A 17,844-nucleotide genomic window follows, 5' to 3' on the forward strand; every position below is an offset into this window, starting at 1 on the left:
TAGAAGAGCATGCTGCATAGCCACTGGAGTGAGTATTACATCTACACATAGCAAATATGGTTTTGGAGTGGTCCACGATTTTAGTCACGTGTAGCCATAAAGGGGTTCTTTACATCCTCTGGTGCCCACATTAGAAATGGACCACAAATTCTAGATTTGTTAGAAGCACTGCAGTTGCCAGAGAGTGTTTCTGTGGGTAAATGTGCCATAGGTATGTGGCGATAACATGGTTTCAGTAGGAAACGCTTTTTGCATATCAAGTTGCAAAGTACTGTGCTCTTGTGTCTGGCATATTAGGAATAAACAGAAAAGATTGTGAAACAAAAAGAGGCAATATTTTCTTATCTATGCCAATTCAGGCACGTAGGATCTGAGAAAATTGCAGAACGAGGTGTCATAGGATGAAAGGAAAGAATGTGGAAAATCAAGCTGTTCAAAGGAAGTGAATTAAATGAAGTGTGTTTGTCTTCAGATGGATGTGGGTTTTGTTTTACTCAATTAAATGTTGTTGCAAATGGCAAGTTATCTTAATAGGCCTACACAGGTGGGATATGAGAGTATGTTGTTTTCATTTAAAATACGTTAGTTTAATACATGTTTAAGAGTTATTGTAGATACACTCTATCAATGCTGTAGTACCTATAAAAAGATTAATGTAGGGAAAAAGACTAAAGTTGTTATGAGCCACATGGGCAACCAAGAAGGAACCTTCACAAGAAAACAGATGGATTTCATTAAGATGCCACCATAATAGTCTAAAATATATTCTGCTAATTGTTTGCTTGTCGCAGCAGGTGGGTTATAGCTTACCCCACCAGAAGGTGTGGTACCCTCAGTAAACCCAAGCTCTTATTGAGGGAGTTGATCTTTAGATTTTGTTTGCCTACTTCTTTACAATCATATAGAGGAACTCTATTTAAGAGAGAGACCTTAAGAATTCTTTGTGTGATTCTGATTTGGACAAGGGTTTCTTTGTGGATAGCATCAGAAGCATCAGGATTTGTTAGAAAGGACAAATGGTGCTCTGAAGACAACACTAGAGGTGTGCACATTGACTTCACTGAACCCTTTCTATGGTCTTAATGTGAATGAGGAGCACTCTTAGCAAAACTTCTGGCTTGTCTCATCATGAGGTGCTATTTGGCAGAGCCATGGCACAGCCAGGATTCCATCAGATGCAGCTAAACATTGCTTATGACCTATATATGCAATACTGCCAGAGTTTGGCTGATCTGGTATGCTCTATCTCATATCAGGTGAATTTGGCTACACCTTCAACGAATGACAAGCCTTGCCATGACTTAGAGCTTGTAGATTGGATCATGGGGAAGAAACATGTTTGCATGTCTTGTCTGAAACCTCGAAGGGAGGATCCTTCCGAGGTTATACTGGTGACAAATACTGCTGTAAAGTGTGGTAGTTTGCCACAGTGGATCAACCCATCTCACACAAAGAATACGAAGGCTGCAGATGATGAAGTAGTTACACAAGCCACTAATTTACTGAGTCCAGCTAGTGGATCAAGATGGGGAGATAAGAGAGAACACAGAAAACAACGAATTCAAGGACAACAACATAAAAAATCAAAAAGAACAACAAAAATATCAAGAACTACAAGAAGGAGGACAACAACTGGAAGAACAAAATGAAGAACAAGAGCATAAAAACTCAAAACCTGGAACATTAACAATCCTAAGAGCAGGTAAGGCAGGTCGCTCCCCCGCACCGGTGTTCCCCGCCTTGGTGATCCCCGCCGCTGCGTCCCTGCGGCCCCACCCCCTCCCTCCACATTGTTTTTTCGCCTTTTCCCGCTGCTGCATCCCTGCGGCCCCAACCCCCTCCCTCCACATCGTTTTTTGCCTTTTCCCGACGCTGCGTCCCTGCGGCCCCACCCCCTCCCTTCACATTGTTTTTTGCCTTTTCCCGCTGCTGCATCCCTGCGGCCCCACCCCCTTCCCTCCACATCGTTTTTTGCCTTTTCCCGAAGCTGCGTCTCTGCGGCCCCACCCCCTCCCTTCAAATAGTTTTTTGCCTTTTCCCGCCGCTGCATCCCTGCGGCCCCGCCCCCTCCCACCCCATTCGCTGCACAGCTCCATCCCGCCTGCTGCCCCTCCCTCCCACCTCCCCTTATATGCCTGCTGCTAAAGCGCGGCTGCGCCGCTGGTGCACCTAAGGCAAGCCCGTCTGCGCCTGTCCGCGTCCAAGACCCCTGGTCCCCAAGACCGCCACAGCAACCAACACCTCTACATCGCCAGCACCCTCCACGCACTCAACACCGGTCAAGCACACGCCTGCTTCCTGGCCTCCCCTAAGAACACCCAGGGACCCTTCACCTGCCGGAACTGCAGCCTCACCAGCCTCCAAATCGCCAAACCTTCTGCCAAGCCAGACCGCAACTACCTTTGATGCATCCTACTGAACACCCGCTCCGCATCCAAACACGCCGTCGAACTCTGGGACCTGCTCGACACCTCCTCCTCAGACGTCGCCTTCCTGATGGAGACTTGGATGAATGCCTCCTCGGCCCCAGACATCGCCATAGCCATTCCGGATGGCTACAAGATCACCCGCAGGGATCGCACTGACGGAGTCAGAGGCGGAATAGCCATCATCCACAAGAACACCATCAGGGTGACGACTGGTACCGACGACCCCCTCAGCACCGCCGAACAACTGCACTTCCAGATCCACACCTACCCCAACACCACCCTCGGAGGCACTCTCGTCTACAGACCCCCCAGACCACGACCTCAGTTCTGCGACTCCATCGCTGACCTCGTCAGCAGGCAGGCCCTAGCCTCCTCAGACTACATCCTCCCCGCCGACCTGAACTTTCACCTGGAGAATAACAACGACCCCAACACTACCACCCTAATCGACAACCTCGCCACCCTCGGACTCAGACAACTCATCACTACTCCAACACACTTCGCCGGCGACACGCTGAGCCCCGTCTTCTCTGCTAGCCCCCACGTCACCTTCAGCCATACCACTGAACTCCCATGGACCGACCATCGCTGCATCCACTTCACCTTTCAGAAACCCACCACACACCGCCGTACCCAACAGCTCCCCCACAGCAACTGGAGCAAAGTCAGCCAAGACCAGCTGAACACCAACCTCGACGGAGAACCTCCCACCGAACCCACCAATCCCGACCTCGCAGCCCGCAACCTCTGGCGCTAGATCGACGACTGCACCAACACCCTCATCCCGCTCAAGAAGCCGTCCAACAGAGATGCCAACAAGAGAGCAAGGTGGTTCACCTTGGACCTTCGAGCCTCCAAGCAAACCTGCAGAAAACTGGAAAGAAAGTGGCTCCACGAACAGACACCGGAAAACCAAACCACCCTCAAGAAAGCCATCCGCAATCACCATCACCTCATCAGATCTGCCAAGGAAACCTCCTTCAAAGACCACCTGGACAACAACGCACAAACAGCAAGGAGCTCTTCAACATCATGAAGGAACTCGCCAACCCCAGCTCCAGAACAAACGACATCCCGCCATCGCAAGACCTCTGCAACTCCCTCGCCACCTTCTTCCACCACAAGATCACAAACATGCATGACAGCTTCTACAGCCAGACCTCCCCTCCACTCACCGACTCCGCTGACTCTCCACCCAACTTCAACCACGACCCCTGCTCGCCTGGGCCAACGTAAACGATGATGACAAAATCAAAACCATGAGCACTATCCACTCTGGACCTCCGTCGATGCATGCCTGCACCACCTCTTTAACAAAGCAAGCGCCACCATCGCACCCCACCTCCGCAAAATCATCAACATCTCCTTTGAGACCGGGACCTACCCCGAGAGCTGGAAGCATGCTGAAATCAAACCCCTACTCAAGAAACCCATGGCGGACCCAAGAGACCTCAAGAATTTCCATCCCATCTCCCTGCTCTCATTCCCGGCCAAGGTCATCAAGAACATCGACAACAGACAACTGACCCACTTCCTTGAAGAAAACAACATCCTGGACCCTTCCCAGTCAGGGTTCCACAGAAACCACAGTACCGAAACCACCCTCATCGCAGCCACCGACGACATTAGGGTCCTACTTCACAACGGCGAAACCGCAGACCTCATCCTCCTGGACCTTTCGGCCGCCTTCGATACCGTCTGCCACCGCATCCTATGCACACGCCTTCACAACACAGGGATCCGGGACAGAGCTCTGGAGTGGACCACCTCCTTCCTCTCCGGCAGAACCCAGAGCGTCTGCCTCCCCACTTTCTGCTCCGAAGCATCCAAGATCATCTTCGGCGTTCCCCAAGGATCATCCCTCAGCCCTACATTATTCAACATCTACGTCGCCCCTCTCACCCACGTCACCCGGCTACACAACCTCAACATCATCTCCTACGCCGACGTCACCCAACTGATCCTTTCTCTCACCAAGGACCCCCTCACCGCCAAATGCAACCTCCACGAAGGAATGAAGGCCGTCGCAGAATGGATGAGAAACAGCAGACTGAAGTTGAACTCAGACAAGAAGGAGGTCCTCATCCTCGGTGCCAACTCCACATCCTGGGACGACTCCTAGTGGCCAACCTCTCTGGGAGCAGCCCCAACAACTACTGACCACGCACACAACCTGGGCGTCATCCTCGACTCAACAGTCTCCATGTCCAAGCAAATCAGCGTTGTCTCCTCATCCTGCTTCAACACCCTCCACATACTCTGCAAGATCTACGGATGGACCTCCACAGATACAAGAAAAACAGCCACCCAAGCCCTCGTCAGCAGCAGACTTGACTACGGAAACGCCCTCTATGCAGGAGCCCCGGCCAAACTCCTCAAACAACTGCAACGCATACAAAACTCCTCCGCACGCCTGATCCTCAATGCCCACCGCCACAGCCACATCACCCCCTCCTGAGAGACCTACACTGGCTCCCCGTCAGCAAAACTATAACCTTCAAACTCCTCACCCACGCACACAAGGCGCTCTACAACACCGGTCCAGCCTACCTCAACAGATGAATCACCTTCTACACCCCATCCCGCCAACTCCGCTCCGCCGACCTCGTTCTCGCCACCGTCCCCTGCATCCGAAGAGCGACAACCAGAGGCAGATCCTTCTCCCACCTCGCTACCAAGACCTGAAACACCCTTCCTCTGCCCCTACATCAGACTGAAGACCTGCTGACCTTCAGGAAGTGGCTCAAAACCTGGCTATTCAAGCAGTAGCAGCTCCACCTCTCCCCCCAGCGCCTTGAAACCCTCACGGGCGGTAGTGTGCTCTACAAATACTCGATTTATTGATTGATTGATTAAGGGTGTTCCACTTGCACATTGTGTACATCAGAGGAAGAGGAGGATAAAAATGAGATAAATTTGACTGAAGATGAATTGTAGTACAAGCTGATTCATCTGAAGAGAGGCTTAACAAATAGTAGCAGATATAAATAATGAAGACTGCTAAACACCAAAAACCAGAACATCAGCAAGAATGCCAAATTAAAAGTGCACAGCACCCGAGTGAACATATTTCCCAAAGGTTGAAGCAGATGAAAGAGACTATTGATTTCTGTTGGAAGAATCTCCATGAGTTGTCTCAAGCTAAGAATGATTGTGTTCTGCATTGACTAACTTTCTGATGGAATAGAGAAACTGAATGTTTGAATTTCTGCTTAGATTAAAAACTGAGTTGAAAGCTTTTTCCTTAAGCTCACCTTTTTAATGTTAATGCCTGTTTTGAGGAAGATTGATTTTTACCCTAGGTGTCCTGCTACAGATTGTTTTGAACTGAATGAAATAAATTCTTGAAATATTTGCCTGCATCACCTTATATAGACTAACTTTGAAAACTGAAGATACATTATAGACTTATAGCCTGCCATAGTGGACTATACCAGCCATTAAAGGCCTGCTCCAGTGTTAAAGGCCGAAAGTGAGGGCCTTTAACAAGGGAGCAGGACTTTAATGCTAGTATAGCTCAGCTACAGAGGGTTACAAGGCTATTAGAACATTCTGCCACTAGGGGGAAGAATGTTCTAATTAATAAAACAAAGGCCTCATGAAGCCTGAGGGGAATAAAACCCCCTCGGACTTCTTGAGGTCCTTGTTCACAGCAGCAGCTGTGAACAAAAACATTGGAATGCTGACACTCTGGGCTTCTACCAGACATTAGAAGCCCAGAGCACTACATTGTTTTCAATGGAGCTCCCAACATTCCATTGATCAAATTTATATTAAGGAACTTGTTTTGAATTTTTGGACCTTTAGAAATTTAAGGGCTTATTTATACCTAGGTGGGCGGCTGGATTCTATGTCAAGGAGACTCAATAAATCACTCAGTCGTTCTGACGGAAGTGCAGACCGCCAACTTATAAAAAATTACCACCAAGCTGGCATTTCTATAGCTCTGGCCCTTGAACGGTTCCTGTCAATGATATTTACAGCCAGGTTCAGGGCTCCATCTCCATCCTGTTTCCTTTTTATTTTCATAATGAAAATTAATATTTTTTTTAAATATAAAAAGAAAATGCTCCCCTTGCCATGGAAGTCCTCTTCCATGGTGAGGGGAACAGTCAGCTTTTGTTACTGGCCATTACCACCAGGGTTTTTTCTGGTGGTGATGGGCAGTGAAAACTGACCTTTTATTCCACCCTCTAAATTAGGGGGATGGAATTATAGGTCTGCCCCCAATGGCCTTTACTCTGCAGGGCCAATCATGGGGTTTAATTGTGGCAGAGACCGTGTAGTCTCTTCCATGATTAAACCTAGGTTTCACTCCAACCAACTTTGGCGAGTGGGACATTGCGACAGAGTACCTATACTGCCAAGATATACAATCTATACTGCCAAGATATAAATCAGGCCCTTAGTTATTCTTTTTGAGAGCTTTGAAAAATAAGATGGCTACATGTAGAAAATTTAACTTCACTCTAAAACTACATTTTAGAATTCTCCTTTTGTTAGGTTTAAATTGTGTTTTAGTGAGTTTATACACTCTTATTGGGTATGCTTATGAAAACAAGGATGATATACATCATACTAGTGCTACAGGAATTATTAAAGTAGATCATAGTGATGTTTCTGTCAATAATTAGTATAAGAAAATATGTATGTGAGCTTGCTTATGGGGTACAGAGGAGTGATTAACATTATTGGTTGTTGTTGGTGAATACCTGCCTTCTTCTGTTACAGAAGGAATAACCTAGTTGCAACATCTTTTATCCTATGCATTGTCACGGATTTGGGTATTTCTCAATTTTAAGGAAAAAAGATTGTTTGGGGAAGTTTGAAATTGATTACTAATTACAATTGAAGTGTTTTCTGACATTATGAGTTTGATGTTTAATAACAATAATAATAGACCCACTATGCTATGTTAAATAATTAATAATACTAACAAAAAGAATGTATGAAAGCTGAGTGATGTGGAATGTAATTCTATTAGAGATGTTAATGAAAGGAGAGTATGAAAATTAGCAGTAATGATGAAGAAGCAAGATAAACTCTATAGCCAGTAGGAGCCAGATGGAGATTCACAGGTGCATCCTAGACTTAGAATAATAACAAGAAGGGAGTTATTTGCATGCTGCGGAGAAACATGATGATTGGGAAGGTCCAGAAATTATAGAATGTCGGGCTGTAGATATGGTCATCAGTTAATAGAAATTATATGTTAGGATGATCCTACATTTAGAGGTATGTTTGTGGCAAAACAGCTTATTTTAACATTTCAAGTAACTAGGTCTCAAATACTATTTAGCCTTAGTTTTTCTAAGAGTGTATCATGTGAGAGAAATTAGAGTACTTAATGGAATGGGTCTTAGAATAGGGAAGCATGACTTCTTTCGAGTGCTTATGGCTATATTTTGTGGGTTGATTCCTCCTATTAGTGAGACTTTGAATGATGTGAAGATTGGAAAGTAGTCTACCTTAGTAGATTAACTGGCTACTAATACTGCAGGTGCTTTACATAAGCTTAACAAAAAGATGACATCAATTAGTGCATTGGTTACCCAAAATAGAATGTCTTTAGGTATTTTGCTCACAAAAGAAGGTGGTGTGTGCCATGTAGGAAAGAACTAGCAGTGTTTCACCTATGCCAGATAATTAACCGCTAATTAATAATTATATTATTAGCATTAGAAAATTTAGCTTGAAGTTAACCTTTTGGGGTGGACTGGTGCATGGGAAGTGGTTAGCTCATAATTCAGTATGATTGGAAAGCAAATCAGGATTGGTGAAAGGTTTGGTGATGTGGCTGGAGGTACGATGAAAAAATGCTAACCACGATTATTATAATTATTCTTAGTCAAATTAGTCTATTTAATTAGAATTGTTTGAAATATGGTTGTGAAAAAAAGATGACCACCATAAAAATGAAGAGAGAAGATATTGAGTTGGATAAGGTCAAAACAAAGGTGTTCAACGAGTTAAAGGCCTTAGCAGAAATGAAGAAGAAGAAGGAAAAAGAAATCAGTGATTTATTTGAGAACAGTGTAGTGTGTTTTTTTGACTTAGGATTCAACAATCATCAAAGGAGGCATTGGAAAAGCAGGTGTACTAATAAAGGGTAATGGTCATAGTTGTGTGTTTAGGTTAGCATACCTGGGTCATAAAACTAATTTACTGGACTTCTTGTCTTGTTCCACTGAAAGTTAGAGAAACATAGCTTTTAAAACAGAATTGCACTAAATGCATGATTTCTCTCATTCTGTGTTTTTCCTTCTCCATAAAGTAGATATAATTATGATCTGTTCTGTGTTGTTGTTTATTTGTTCTGTATTAGCTTCTATAGTTTAGGGAAAGCCTGCCGAAAATATTTATGTAATGCTACAAGTATTCAGGGCTGATGATGCCTACTGGTTCAACAGTGCTACTCATTCATTTGAATAATTAATTGTTTAGTAGTGTAATGTCATTCTCTTGTATGCAGGTTGGAGGTTTTAATTGATTATTAATTTTGGGAGTGTTCCTAGAATAACCCTGTTTTACACAATTCAATTTCTGCAATGTAGAATGGTTTCTGTCAATGTATCTGTATTAGTACAGCCCATGGTGCCCATGGTGAACCTATATGTGATATGGTAGATATGTGCCAGGCCATTCCTTGTCTCTCAAGAGACAAACGTCAGGCCACTCTTCTTGTTATGTTTATATTTAGATATTTTACAGCTCTTTCTTGCTTGCTTGCAGGTCTTTTTCCCTATTCTTATTGTGTAGTCTCTGTGATGGACTGTGATTTGACTCTATACTTTCTAATATTTCTTGAGGTTGATCTAATGTTATCCTCTTGCTTATTATGAATTACTGAATTGCCTGATTAACTAATACTTTTGTTTTCTTTAATGATTCTTAATTGAAAAGAGACCTTTATGCTTTGAACTTTGAATCTTGTCTTGTGTAGATTTTCTTTATTTACCTTGGGCCCTCATCCTTTTGGACTCACACAGCCCAATTCATCAAAGCATCCCTTTGTAAAGCATGGATAGTCACTATGGTGATGGCTGGTTTATCTCGTGCCATTATCTCGTACAATATAACTATATGCTTGGAGGTATGTTAAGGCGAAGCCTAACAGTCAACTGACTGCACAGAAAGTCTGGAGAGCTCAGATTGTGTGCTGTAACTCACAGGGACCGGCAGGCTCAGACAACACTTTTTGTAAAATCTGAACAAACCCAGGTGTAGCAACAAAATGACACAGAACACTGTGAAAGAAATTGCTTGACCAATATGTTTACTATAATAAGGGCTGACATTAAAGCTTACATAGTTAAAGATGCTATGTAAAATTACAGCCAATATCGCAGATGGCATAACAGGCCATAGGGCGGTAGTCCTAAGAACTAAGAATAAACTATTATTACCTAAAAAGCTCTTTATATTTTGTTTAAAAAAAACAAGCTAGCACAAGACAAGCAACATGACTGAACCAAGGAAAATACAAATCATGCCAGCATCTAGAATCTATCAGGGCACAGTACGCAAAACACAGACTTGCATGATAATTAGCATTCACACGTCAATAGCTACTAAGGCCAGGCCCATTCCTCGAGCTCATCTGATCGTAAAGCAAGCCCATTTATCCTTAGCATGTCTAATGTCAAAGAAGTAGAGTGTCTAGAAAGGGGAATTGAAGGATGACACTATTCTGCTCTGGCATTGTTGAAACATTTCAGTTAAAACACCATGAGGTGTACTACCAATTTAGACTGCAAGCATCCAAGATCACCTAATCCGGACCCATCAAGCAACCTGCAACCCTCACTTAGGGGCAGATTTTTGGAATGTGGTGCTGCACAGAGTGCAGCGCCACTTTCTCTGGCCCCTCAGTACTCCCCTACCGCAAACATGTGTGACGGCGCACTACGGCACAAGGTAGGAGGCAATAGTGTAATTTTCATGACGCTATTGATGTACTCTGCAGGAGTAGCACCAAAATATTGCTGTGCTTTTCAAAATGCTGCAGAAATGAAGTGATAAGTGTAAAAGCACACAGTGAGAGGGGTGCAGCTGGAGAAGTGCCTTCCTACCAGCCCAGGCCAGCAGACCCCATGGGAATGTGTGACAGATCCCTTGGGCTCCACGGACCACAGGTTGGGAACTACTGTACTAGAAGTTTACCCTTTCAGTACAGAACCTATGCTATGCATCACACATACACCTTTACACAATTTTTGTAAGGTGGCACTGGGAAGTCGGTTTGTTCATCAGCACAGGGGATGAGAGTTATAGTACCATCTCTTAAAAGATGTGACTGTGCTGCTCTCTCCAAGTAGCACAATGAAGTGCAGCAGCTTTGGTAGCTGCACTATGTTGCACCACTGTTTTAGTAAGTCCTTAGTGAAGTAAAATGACTTTTATATCACCTGTGGCTAATGACATCACTGGCATACCACGCTTTCTAAATCTTGTATTGTCCTATCACATGTAAAACTTGTCAGCAGTGATAAAATAAGACATATGCCCTCATTACAACCCTGGCGGTCGATGTTAAAGCGGCAGAAATGCTGCTAACAGGCCGGCGGAAACAAAATGAAATCACGGCGGTAGAAATAAACACTGCAGCGGTAACTGCCAACAGACAGGCGGAAGACAATGCACCGCCCACTGTATTACAAGGCACCAATCTGCCAGCTTTTCCGGGGCGGTACCAACGCCAACAAAAGCATGCGAAACAGTGCTTGGAACGGAATCCACTCACCTCTCGACACCCAACAAGGAACCAGGACGCCATGGAGCTCGAACTACAGGTGCTACCAATGTTGGTTTACCTCCTCTTCTACCTTGAACATCAAAGACGTCGGTGACGACCACAGTGAGTACTGCACCTAGCACACAGGGGAGGGGGGGAGGAAAACGAGAGTGACACACACACGCAACACGCAACACCTCCACCCCAACCCTCACCCCCAACACCATACACACAAATACATGCATCAACATTACATATACACCCCGTAACCCTCTGGAAGAATGCAAGGACCAAATGAAATGATTGGAACAAGTGGAATCATAGAAAATCCAGATAGGGCAACAGGTCTGTAAAAGATCTATATATACAAATATGTACAGCAACTACACAAGTCCGGATAATGTTCCATTCATTGCTCGTGGGCCAGTGGTTCCAAAATGCATGGGCGAAGCCCACACATGATACCTGCCTCAAAACGGAGAGAACACTGCTGGGGCATCAGGTCGATAAAAAACAGGCACCTCAGGGAGAAGGGGGGGCACCTCACCTGGGTGTCAGAGCCACAAGATTTTCTGGGAACAGGTAGCATGATACCCAATGGAGGCAGAGACACACTCCACCCTGCGGTGACTTTGCCTGCCAACTGCTGGTACTGCCAGTGCTGGTTGTGGTACCTCATGTAGTGTGTGCAGGGTCCAGGACGTCTCCTGCAGCCTCGGATGACTGTCCACTCGGGATGATGTTCATGTCAGCTGTGGCGGCACTGTCTGAGCACGTCGCAGGGCAGGTGGTTGCGGCGGTGTCTGCGGCGGAGATGCTGCCGGTGGTCCATGTGTCAGCACCTATGGAGGGAGACAGCAGGACCTGAGGTGCCTGGGGCGAAGGAGATGACCACCCTCCTGGGTGAGCGGGCAGGGGAAACACGCTGAGGTGCTGCTGGGAGGGCAGTGCTGGTAGGGGGGTGGCGACTGTACCTGTTGATGCAGTGGGCACAGAGGTGCCTGCCACTGCAAGGGAGCTCCCATCAGAGGAGGAGTCACTGTCACAGGTGTCTCCTCCTGTCCCCGTTGTGGAGCTCCCCTCGCTCTCCATCCCACTGGTGCCTTCAGACTCCGTACATTCACCCTCCTGGGCCATGTGGGTTGCAGCTCCCTCCTGCTCCGTGCCAATGCTCCTCCGCCAGATGATGCTAATGCACACAAGGACAGGGTGACAAAACAAAAAGAGGAGGAAAGACAGAAGAGACACATGGTCAATGCCTGCAAAAACACCACCGTTGGCAGACACAGCACACAGGGAGCAGCCCTATGCACTAGGCCATGCACTAACAGTTCAGGGGAAAATCACATGCCCATGGGGGACTATGCCTAGATCCATTTGCTGCACACCTGGAACACACAGGAGCCTGACTAGGTGTAGATGGCCACTACCACTTGTGGGGTTGGAGTGCCACTGAGCCTGCCTAACAATGGATGTACCCTGGCATGCTTGCCCTGGCCTAGGGGAACCCACAGCCCACTTCCCCCACCCAGAAACCTCATAAAGCGCGCAGAGTCATCTGAATGAGACTGTACTCACCCCCTTGTGGCTGCTGTGATGCCCTCAAGTGCCCATCCAACTCAGGATATGCCACCACCAGGATCTGGTACATCAGGGGGGTCATGGTGCGACGGGCACCCCTTCCACATTGGGAGGCCATCCCCAGCTGGGCCTCCGCCGTCTTCTTGCTCCAGCAGCGCAGGTCCTCCCATCTTTTGCGGCAGTGGGTGCTCCGTCTATGATAGACCTTCAAGGTCTGCACTTCCTTGGCGATGGCATGCCAAATACCCTTCTTCTGGTGGGCACTGACCTAGAGGAAAAGTGAAGTAAGAATGGATTTTACTCCCCCGTCCGGTTCTTCCTACTCATTGGCCACAACTTCCCACCCTGGCTCAGAAACACATACACTGACCATCCTCACATGCTGGCCTCTGGCCACCCCCGTATCTTCCATCCACGCCACTCCATACATTCATGTCCCATCCATCATGCTCACAGTGTACTCACCTGTTTGTCTGGAGGACCGTAGGGTAGCGTGTACTGGGGGAGGACCCCAGCCACCAGGTTGTCCAATTCCTCCGACATGAAGGCAGGGGCCCTTTCCCCAGACACTGTAGCCATTGTTGCTTCCAGACTCAGGTCACAGCAGCACTTGCAGTGTAGGTCCTCTCCTGTTGAAGGTCAGGTATCAGGTGAGTGAACAGATATAAAATGGTGGTCATGTCAGAGGGGGTGCGTACCATCACCGCCGGCGTACATGGTCATTGGCTCTTGGAACCCATAGGGGCCAATAATAACCAATGCTCAATTCCGCTGCAGTCTTTGTCCACCTACCGCGATGTAGCACAACAACAGCGCAGTTGCCTCATTTCCCCTTGTCCCTCCTTACTGGTCAGGCAGCCGCCATTTCAGGGGGCCACATGGCAGGGCAACTAACTGTGTCACATCACTTTTGTGCAGGAATACGGACAGACAGCGCAAAACACTGATCACATCACAATTGTTCAAAACACCCTTGTTAAACCTTTGTGGTGTATGACCCTCTGCTCACCCTTCTCCTCAAGAGTGGCCATGGCATCAGGGATGTCACAGCCAATGTTCTCTAACGTGTTGTCCAGAGTGTTGTCTGCCCTGCTGAAACACATGTGCAGCTACATCGTTTTCCCTCAGGTGGAGGATTTGCCCACAGTGAAAGGTGACTTCCAAGCCCTGGGACTTATCCCCAACATCATTTGTGCAATTGATGGTACACATGTGGCATTTGTCCCTCCACGCAGGAATAAACAGGTGTACAGAAACCGCAAAAGCTACCATTCATTTACATTGGTATATGAAAATGAACATTGACATTGCTATTTTTCTGAGAGGTTGCAATAACACATTTGTGAAAGTACAGACTGACTCCAGATTGATTTGTGATTCAAGGGTGTTTATTTCTGTGCTAATAAGTGGAAGGGGCTGTGCAATTGGCTGGGGTGATGGTGAAAGAATGTCCATGGTGGAGTCCCGTCTATTGGTATCACAGGTGCATTGTCCAAGGGGGCATAGGAAGTGGAGTAATGGCAGTTCAAAGTTGTCAGGGTGACATAGTGGGACAGAAGGGTGACAATCAGGAGAGTCTTATTTCCTGGCGGGGGTCTTGGTAATGTTCTCTGTCTTGTTCTAGGATCTCAGGGACCGTTTTCAAGCTGGTTCTCCTTCTGCAGGGGGTGAGGTGCTGGTGGCCTGTTGGTACTGTGGCAGGACCTCCTGTCCACTAGCGCCGGCAGAGGTGGAGGGCTGTTCATCGTTCAGGCTAGTGTCAGGGGTCCATTGGTGTGCCACTGTGTCCCTCATGGTGTTGGCCATGTCTGCCAGCACCCCTGCAATGGTGACCAGGGTGGTGTCAATGGACTTCAAGTCCTCCCTGATCCCCAGGTACTGTTCCTCCTGCAGCCGCTGGGTCTCCTGAAACTTGGCCAGTACCGTGACCATGGTCTCCTGGGAATGGTGGTATGCTCCCATGATGTTGGAGAGTACCTAGTGGAGAGTGGTTTCCCTGGGCCTGTCCTCCCCCTGTAGCACAGCAGTCCTCCCAGTTTCCCTGTTATCCTGTGCCTCTGTTCCCTGAACTGTGTGCCCATTGCCACTGACCCCAGGTCCCTGATTGTCTTGGGTTAGTGGGTTTGCCTGTGTTCCCTGTAGTGGTGGACACACTGCTGATTGACGTGTCCTGGGGAAAGAGGGATGGGCCTGCTGGGTGGGTGCTATGGTGGTGTTTCCTGAGGGGGGAGGTTCAGTGGTAGTTTGTGACAGTGGCAGGGGACCAGACTGTCCAGAGGTCCCTGATGGGCTGGGCTGGTCATCTTGATCCAGGCGTGTAGAGCTGCTGTCGTCACTGTGGGCCTCTTCTGTGGGGGGACTGGATATGTTTGGCACCTCCTGTCCGGTGACGTTGGGTAGGAGTCCTGTTGGGGTGTAAATGCATAGTCATTGTATCTGTGTGTGCCATCTTGTGCAATGTGTGAGTTACCCTCTACTCCTGTGCTTGGCTTATTGTCTTTGCCCTTGTATGATTGGTGATTTTGGGGTCTGGGTGTGTATCTGTACTGGACATGCTTTGGTGATGGGTGTCCATGCATTGGTGTAACATGCAGGCTTTGGTTTTGGGATGTGTGGATTGTGATGGTGGGGTATCTGTGGCGTGTTGGGGTGATGGGTGTGAGGGCTGGGCTAGGAGTTTGTGATAGCATGCAGATAGGGTGGGAGGGATGTAGTGGTAAAGATATGCCTTACCAGAGTCCAGTCCTCTTGCTATTCCTGCGAGGGCCTCAGGATGCATGATAGCCAAGACTTGCTCCTCCCATGTTGTTAGTTGTGGGGGAGGAGGTGGGGGCCCACTGCCAGTCCTCTGTACTGCTCCCAGATATCTAGATACCACGGAACGCACCTTCCCCCGTTGGTCGTTCCATCTCTTCCTGATGTCATCCCGTGTTCTTGGATGCTGTCCCACTGCATTGACCCTGTTGACATCTTCCTTGCAATGGATGTCTGCTGCACCTATGATCCGAATAGCTGTGGCTCTACCCAGATGATTTCCTCTGCCATGACCCTGAGCTCCCCCTCCGAAAACCTGGGGTGTCTTTGAGGTGCCATAATGTGGTGTGGGTGATGTGTGAGGTGATGTTTGTTGTGCTGTGTGATGTGTTGTGTTGGTGTGTGTTCTTTGCGGTGTGTGGATGTTGTATAAGTCATGGTGTTGTGTGCCTCTGGAAGCTGGGGTGTCTTTGAGGTGCCATAATGTGGTGTGGGTGATGTGTGAGGTGATGTTTGTTGTGGTGTGTGATGTGTTGTGTTGGTGTGTGTTCTTTGCGGTGCGTGGATGTTGTATAAGTCATGGTGTTGTGTGCCTCTGGAAGCTGGTGTTGTGTTTGCTATTCTCTCTCTCTCTGCTTCTTCCCCAAAAATTGTTGTAAGGGGTTGTGGGTAATGTGGGTCTGTGTTTTAAAGTGGTGTGAATGTGTGGGTGTGGTGTGTGCATGTGTATCAGGTGTGTGTATTTTGAATAGCTCAATGTGGTTGTGTTTTGTAAATGTGTGTGTATGTTGAGCGCGGCGGTGTGTACCGCCAATGGATTACCGTGGTTGAATGACCACCGCGTTGATTCATGGATCGTGATAGTGTGGGCGTATTCCTGTTGGCATGACGGTGTAGGTTTTGCTATCGCCAGTTTATCACTGACCTTTGGTGTGGCGGACTTGTGTGGGTGTCTGTATTGGGGCAGATCACGAGATTTGGGTCATAATACCTGTAGCGGACTTCTGCCACGGTATCTTGACTGCTGCCAGCACGGCGGTAATTAGGACCTACTGCCAAGGTTGTAATGAGGGCCATAGTTCAGTGTACCATTCCTCCCTAGGCCTTATTTCAACTATCTGCCAAAACATTAGGATCCATTTCATTTTGTAGTGTGCACTAGTCTTGCAAATGTATTCAAAATTCATGAAGTTCTTCTGAAATCTTACCCTTGAAGGTATTTAAGCATTCAACTACATTAAGCAACTCTACTGAAAGGGTTGCAATACTTTCTAGCCATCAGTGACATTCTAATTCTGCAAAATAATAAGGTTTTCTTTGTGGGCTAATGAAGAAGACCGTGATGGTTGAAACGTGTTGCCCTGTTTTGGCATGTTATATATAAAAATTTGAAATTTGACAAGTATTTTGTGGTTTAAATAAACATTTCAGTTGTCTGGAGTGCCAGCGTTTGAACTTTGTTTGGTGGAATATATAAAAATATATATATATATATATATAGCAACACAAAAGGATGATGGACGGAGTGCTGACAATGCAAACACTCACCCCCAGTCACAGATCTGGGTTTAATCCATCATTCTTTTGCTCACCATGCCACCCCAGGTTAGACCCAGCCATATGCAAATCAGTCTTGTCCCTGTTCCTCATGGGAACAGTCCAGCCCGATCTGCCAGGCCAGGTCCTCCCTGGACCAGAATAAAGCATCCTAGGACCGGTTTCAGGGTATCACCCTTCTTCAGCCAGGCTAGCTTGATTCCAGTGGCACAGTGAGCAAGGGACCCACGTCTGGGCATACCCTTCCCACTTAGGGCAACTTTAGCAACACAAAAGGATGATGGACAGAGTGCTGACAATGCAAACACTCACTCCCAGTCACAGATCTGGGTTTAATCTATATCGTCCATATATATATATATATATATATAAATATATATATATATGTTACATAAAGTAACTGGTGGTCTACCTTTACCAAAAGACAGCCATTAGGGGGCATATTTATACTCTGTTTGCGTTGAATTACCCTAATTTTTTTACGCTAATACCGCGCAAACTCAGCGTCATATTTATATTTTGACGCCAGACCCATCTAGCGCCGAAATATTGCTGTTAACATCATTTTTCGGATGCATGAAACCTCCTTGCGTCAATGAGATGCAAGGTGGCATTCCCTTCCAAAAAATGACTCAAACCCCCTAGCGCCATATTTATCCACCCAGGCAAAAATGATGCACAGGTGGGAGGCGGACCCAAAAAATGACGTTAACACCAATTTGCATCAAGATTTAACACCTGGGTCAGGAAAGGTGTTAAAATGAGGCAAACTCATCACTACATTAAGGA

The sequence above is a fragment of the Pleurodeles waltl genome, chromosome 5 (genome assembly GCF_031143425.1).
Source record: "Pleurodeles waltl isolate 20211129_DDA chromosome 5, aPleWal1.hap1.20221129, whole genome shotgun sequence".
NCBI classification, from domain to species: domain Eukaryota; kingdom Metazoa; phylum Chordata; class Amphibia; order Caudata; family Salamandridae; genus Pleurodeles; species Pleurodeles waltl.